The 7,071-nt window shown below is 37.1% G+C and overlaps 1 long non-coding RNA gene across 2 annotated transcripts; it reads left to right on the top strand.

Annotated features, from left to right (window-relative positions):
* The first annotated feature begins 420 nt into the window (after nucleotides 1-420).
* On the top strand, nucleotides 421-6,686 carry LOC148876885 (uncharacterized). 2 transcript variants are annotated; one of them, XR_016109419.1, is made up of 5 exons: nucleotides 568-814; nucleotides 1,721-2,308; nucleotides 5,211-5,428; nucleotides 5,790-5,884; nucleotides 6,297-6,686. It is a non-coding gene; the product is annotated as an uncharacterized LOC148876885 (long non-coding RNA). The 2 variants fall into 2 exon arrangements; XR_016109418.1 differs by lacking the exons at nucleotides 1,721-2,308; nucleotides 5,211-5,428 and having other exon boundaries at nucleotides 421-814.
* Nucleotides 6,687-7,071: the final 385 nt, after the last annotated feature.

The raw sequence follows: 7,071 nt of genomic DNA, 5'->3' as shown, positions 1-7,071 counted from the left end.
AAATCCCACTCTCATACCTGGTGGAATAATATTCCCCAATTTGATCCATTCCGGCCAATTCCCGTTCTGATTCTGATTCCCATTTGAATCAAACAGGTGGGAGGAATAGAGCATTCCAATTCCAATTCATTGACCCTTAATTTAGACCTAAGCTTGGGGTTGGGATTGAGTTGTGGGTACTTAAACAGTTAAACCCAGACCATTCCAACCCAAGCCCGAATTAACTTGGGCCTACTTGAATTGCGCTTCCAACGACAATCTCGCTCTTTGCTATGTCCTTGGGCTGGGCTAGACTCGAGTCCGAGCCTCCGAGGCCTAGGTCTTAGGTTCGGGAACTTGAGGTTGGGTTTGCCTTAAACTTGGCCCAACCCATTCAAGTTGCTCCCTCTACTTAATCCATGCTCAGTCATTGTTGCCTTTGACCACCTCCACCGCTCCACCCCACTTTAGTACTCAGGCTTTAATTAATCATAATCTATTTTGACGGACCAACCCTTCGGTCCAGTCCAAGCCTGACAACGCTGATTTCTATGTTAAACAAATCAACTAATCTAAGCCATCGATGCAAGTTTCGAAACTTTTTCCCTTTGCTTTAGCTTTTGCTTTTTTTCCCTTTCTTTGGTGAGTTCACGTCTGCTGCGATGTCTCAGCACTTCCTTGTTCGGTAGTTCCTTGCGAGTTGCGACCAGACATGAAGAACAAGTTTCAGAGCAGGAAAAAGAAAAAAAGTACAGGGAGTGAGAGATCATTACCCCGGTTCTACTTTGGTTCTGGTTTTCATCTTTTGACGTGGATCTATGCTGATAAGGATGGTGTATGATTGCTTTTGACACCCTTTTTTTTCTGGATATCTCTGAACTATCGATATGATGATATGGACCTTGCATCCAATTACTTTTATGATTGCAACACATTACAATGACTGACATTGGAATTTGGAACCCAAACAACTGTCAATTTACCTCTTTTTTTTTTATTTATGTTGGTGAGCTAAATTAGAAGGGCCTGAGAATTGGATGCATTCAGTCTCGTGGTTGCTTGTATGTTCCCTACTCAAATTTCACACAAAACCCATAATTTCTTGGCTACAAGAAATTTGGTGTTTGGTACCGAAGGTGTTTTTTTAGAATGTTTAAAGTGAGATTGGATTATGTGTACATTTTTTATAATTTATTCAATCCACTTGGGTGCTAGCACCATTAGGCACGATATAAACAAAAAGGTAAAAAATGGGGTACCATTGCAAGAGACACCAAAATAATGTTTTTTTCGCAATGCTATCTTCCTCCTAAACAAGGTGTTTATTTTTATAAATGTCCCAACCAAACAGGAAAAAAAAAAGTAGGTGATACTTGGTGCTGATGTGGAGTGTTTATAAAAATAAATGCCCACCAGTTAAGAATTAGATTCTCCAAGTAGTAGTGAGATGGGACCAAGATAGTGTTAGAGTTTTAGTTAAGTGGAATGGTATTGAGTAAGTTCTTAGAGAGCAAAGATATGATTGCATCCTTTTGGCAAGGAATTCTGAGCAAGGATATGATTCTGTCCTTGGAATACTGCATTGAAACTTTCTAAAGCTGTGCAAATATCCTCCTACTTCCCTTCTCGTATTGAAAATGCTGATTCTCATTCAATAGTCTATGATTTGATCTTACTTAATGACTTTATTTTATTGATTTTCCAACCAGGAACTTATGCTTATTGCTTGCCTCTGCAACAGGCGATTCCTTGTATGGCCCGGGGAAAAAAACTTAATGGTCCAATTAATGTGCTACAGAGTTGGGAATTGGGATCCCACACTCATCAAGTAATTGACTAAAGCATTAGGACCGCAATTCAACCATCCACAGAACTCCCAAACAGTTACTTGGACAGTCAAGAGAACCTGCAACTTCCACTTTCAGAGGGCATCTGAAATTGGTGGCTCCTGTCTTGGCAATAATCCAAGGAATTCAGGAATAAAAGGCATCATCATACCACCAGAGCAGAGTTATCGTTATGTACTGAGGCTTAGGGCAGAACTACTCAGTACTCCAAGGTCTTAAGATCTTCTCATCACTAAACAAATATAAAGGTTGGAAATGGAGGTAGATTTTATGGTGGGCGAATGGAGATGCAAAGGAACCTTGATTTTGAATGTTTTGACATGAGGGTGGACTAGGAGGTGGACTAAAGCATGAAGACTGCAATTCCTAGCCAGTAACCTGAATATCTCATCATGTGGGCTAGGAGGTCAGAAAATGTATGATACATGTGTAAAGGATGGAGTAACTAAGGGTGAACTGTGGGAAAGCTTTGCCAATCAAGGGTAGGCAGTATCATGGTATTTTCAGTTACTTGTGCTTGTCACAGTATTGCATGGACTCTCATGAAGTGGATAAAGTGTCTGTGTCAGACATGTGTAGGAATCCGACACTCCATGGATTCTAGAGGGACACTTGCACATAGTATTTTCCTTTCTTTCCTTGCTTATTTGAGATAAATGAACAGCTAATGCATACAATCAATATAATTTTTCCTAGAAAATGGTATTAACAGGGAAAAAACTTTTACATCTTTTTCTATTGGCATTTAATGTTAGAATTCAAATATAATAATGATTTTAATAAACTCAATGCATTAGCATTTAACATTTTTTCACTCCCATCTCCAAGGCATTATATGAAATCATCAATATGTTCTGCACTGTTCTTCCTCTAATACCCAAAGGAACTGACCTCCATCTTCTCATTACTTCCACCAATGAGTTTGGCATTGATGAGTTCATGCCAAAGAAAACCTTCAATGAAGATGGTATTCTTCCTCCTCTTCACAAAGGGATCAGATCTACTCTGGTTCTATTCGGAATCTGATTTGGATATCCTTTTAACCATAATCGGATTGGATCAGATTTCAAAATGTGATCCACTTATTAATCAAATAAAATTTGGATTTTTCTTGATCTGATCAACTAGTACCATAATCTATCAACTATTAGACCCTTTTTAAAATTCTTTAGGCTCAAGTAAGATTTGGAAAATTTTAAATCAGAAATCCAGATACATAACTGAATCAAATTCAAATATATGTTTCACATATCTATTGGCTACCAAATCAGACTAGACATACTAGATTCTTACTGGATCGGATAAGGATATACTCCTATTCAAATTCAACCAATCCATTTGCACCCCTACAAATAAAAGACTTCTTTTGTTGAGAAAAATGCCTTCCAGTTGTCATCTAAAATCTTTTTATTGCTTCCAAAGAAAACACCTCGCATATCCCATCTTCAAATCCTACTTAAGGGGACCATGTTGACAATCTAATAATGCATCCAGTATAAACAAGGTCTTTACTAGTAAATGACTAGTCAATTGAGGGTCATGCCAAATGCATCATTAAATAGTTGGCCAATACCCATGATGCAGTTGCCTGGAATGGCTAAGCATCAACAAGGTCAACTAACAATAGTTATTCAAGAAGTTTTCTTTTGGTAGTTAACCATAAAGTCATTTTAATGTTTATTTTTCTAGCTGATCTTAAACTTTTAAACATAGTATTATGTATGTTTCTATGTTGTCATGCAAGGGAATTGCTTTAAGAACTTGTAATAGCACATGGGTCTGGTGAGAGTATATAAAATAGAAATAAGGCCTAAAAATAGAAGAGAAATAGTGGAGCTCTTTAAGGTCTTCTTTCAATTGGTGGTATGCTACCAATGCAGAGTTTTCATAAACAAGGAGACCACATCAAATAGTCAAGCACACTCTCTTAAGTACAAATACCATTGCCTCCTACCTCAGTCAATCCAAGCTTCTCATTTAGTCATATCTTTGAATTTTGTTCCATAATTTACATTATGGCTTTTCTTATTCATCATAGGTAGGACCTTAGGATAGGAAGATTTAAGTTAAATATTGCTCAATTCATTGGGAGATGGTCTCATCGGGGGGAGGGGGAGTGACAGTGAATATGGCATCTCTCCCAGGTAGTTTTTGTTATTCACCATATTGGTCATGATCACTCATGACAATTATCTTTTTCCATTGGATAGCTTCAATTTCAGGTTCTTGCATTGGTCAATCCCATGTCTTGAAGGTTGATAGTTGTATATTTCCTTTGTCACCTTGCTGTATTAATGAATTCATTTTGATTGTCAATCAGATAAAAACTATCTTGCTTATTTAAATCTTCTTTTTGGTATTCAAATAGTGAACACTAACAACTAAAAGGGTGGGATAAGTTGTTACAAAATGATTGAACAGATCACCATACAGTGCATCTTTATAGGATGATTAATTCCTATGGCATTCTTTATAGGATGATTACCCATATTGAAGCTTGAAAATGGATGTATTTTTCACCACTACAATTTCATTATAGTTTGATTGTTAAGAATATGGTAGATCAGATGTGATCATAAGTTCACAATAGTTTGATTGGTCTAATTTGTGGATTGGTTGATTTTTGTATATCGCCATCATCATCATTATCCAAGCCTTACCCCAACTATATGGGGTTGACTACATGAATCCTTTCCACCAGCTCATTCCATTTAATGTGATACCTGAAATATTTTATTGTTAGTGCAATACATCCAAATGGCGGTAAATTATACTAACAATGGAGGTTGTTACATAATCTGTATTGGTCACACAGTTCAATTGGGTCAACAATCAACATGGAAATTTTCTAAGTGGACCAAAATTTTTGTTAGGTAAATTTGAACATGGAAGTTCTTTAAGTAGACCAAGTTTATTGCTAAGTCATTCTTATTTTCCACTCATTCTGTAAATATTACCATAGTGTAGGGCCTTGATCCTGACTCAGTACAGGAAAGAACAGCATGCCATTATTTTATGCCAGATTAATGGTTTGGAAAAGATTGTGTTTGGCCTATCTGTGCCTGAAAGAAGTTAATTGAGTTTTCACCCGTGCAGTTCCCTGTAATCCAGGCAATGTGTAGCACTAATCCATGAAAGTGAAACAAATTTTGCAACATTGCAATGGATTTTGGGAATGATAGTTCCTTTCTGTCGCCAGATGCTTAAAGACAAAATATGTTTTTTAGAATAAATTATGACTGCAAAAGCTAATTCAATATCAGTAAATCTTTGATTTTTTTTTCTGGTTGGGAGGGGAGAGGTCTTTTGATTTACTTGTTCATTATTTGGTTCCTTAGGTTTCCCCATGCATCATTGATGATTATTATTTGTTCATCCTAGAAGTTGTAGGGCATTATCCTCTTCTTGGATGCTGAAAATTGTTTTTGGATGCTGGAGCCGTGGAGCTTCATTATAAACCAAACCACAGATGGTTGATAAAAGGTCATTAGAAACACAGGAAAGGCCATTTCCTGAACTTGGACTTTTGAACTACATAGAGTGCTCAGAAGGGTCCCTCTTGATATCTTCTAAGTAGCACAAGAGCAATATCTTTCATCCAGGTATGGATGGCACTAATGAAGTATGGTTTTGTGATTTTGTCCTGTGTTTTCTCTTGTTTGCTTGTGACAAAATTGTATTTTGGACTTCAAATATATTGATCTACTTATCCTTAGTCTTCTTCTTGCTGCTAGAATACCACTATTTTCTTTTGTCTTCATTGAATATTGATTAGTCCACAAGAAAATGGCCCATATTCAAGTCAATTTCCAACAGTACCTATCTAGTCATTGTATGCAGAAAAATAAATGAAAATAAGCATGAAACAAGAATGGAGGGCATGCAGACAAAAAAAGTTGATACAAGGATCTTGAGCAGTAAGATTTTTCAATTGGAATAATATTTTCTTCTTTCTAATTGCAGCATGCTCAGGCTCTGAAATGTGTGTAAGAGTGCAACTTGGGAGATTAATCCAATATGAAGCTAACCTGATTTACCAGTAATTTTAACTATACAAGGTAATCACTATTGTTCCCATATATTTAATATTTTATATATTGCAATGGCCAACTGGATTCAGCCATATACAGTGCAAACTGATGGTTGATTTCAGTTGGTTCACTCAGGTTAAACTTCATTTTAAGGTGCATGGTTTCCTCTTCAGCCTTTCAAGGTTGGGTATTCAGCTCTTCCATGTTAGGCTCAAGTTGACCTGCTTCCAGTTGCAAGCTGAGCAGACACTATGTGGGAGTTGTTGATTCCCAGTTGATGCGTCCTATCAAAGGGTTGAAAAATGTCATTTTATTACTTTGTATTTGTTGAATGCAGGGATACTTTTATGTTTATAGTCATTTTGGCTGTTCTGTTTGCCTAGTTACTGTTTAGTCTGATAAATTAGTGGCTCTTATTCCCTTTACTTTTTTTTAACAGGAGGTCAGTGGCATGATGGCCATAAAGCAGAAGATATACTAACCATTCTGGAGTTCCTTGATCTGAATACAAGGAAGGTGGCATGTCATTAGAATGATCCAAGGTATTGCCATCTGAAAGTCTCAAATCAAGGGGAACTTAAGGTCAAAACGAGTTAATTTGGAATCCTTACAAAGAAAAGGGTTTATGTCAGAAAAATTTTGGAGATTTCACATGGTAATTAGTTTATTTTTGAGTATGGATTTGGAGAAGAAATGTTTTTTTTTCCCAATGTTGTGACTCTGATTTCAATGGTTTATTTAGTCATGAATGTATAGTGCTACCATGTATTGGATTATGTAGTTAGTTGGATTCTAACAGATAACAAAAACATGTTGAGCTTGAGCACTAGGCATTACTTTCTGATTCTGAGTCTGGTTAGCTGGTTTTTAGTGGATGAACAAGCTTCTATGCTGGATAAAATGGGATGGGGGCCTCATTGGGTTGCCCATGAATTTTTGGTGATTACTACTTTGTCATTGTCCTACAAATTGCAGGATAATATCCTCCTCCAATGCTGGAAAGGATTTGGGATGCCCCCAAAAAATGAAATGAATTCTGCAGTTAGAGTTATCACATCCTGTTGATGTAACTGTCCACCTAAAGGAGGGGCCAGCCAGTAAGTCATAATTCCATGGTTTCTGGACCTTGGTGTGCCATGGAGCAGTGGCCAGCCAAGATTGTCTGTACTTGGACGCTTCTTGCAACAGTCAAGAGTAGTGGCCCCACCCCACTA

The sequence above is a fragment of the Nelumbo lutea genome, chromosome 1, assembly GCF_056320005.1.
Source record: "Nelumbo lutea isolate HS-2025 chromosome 1, American lotus-T2T, whole genome shotgun sequence".
NCBI classification, from domain to species: domain Eukaryota; kingdom Viridiplantae; phylum Streptophyta; class Magnoliopsida; order Proteales; family Nelumbonaceae; genus Nelumbo; species Nelumbo lutea.
The sequence above is the reverse complement of the archived record's forward strand: the minus strand, read 5'-3'. Positions and strand labels throughout refer to the sequence as shown.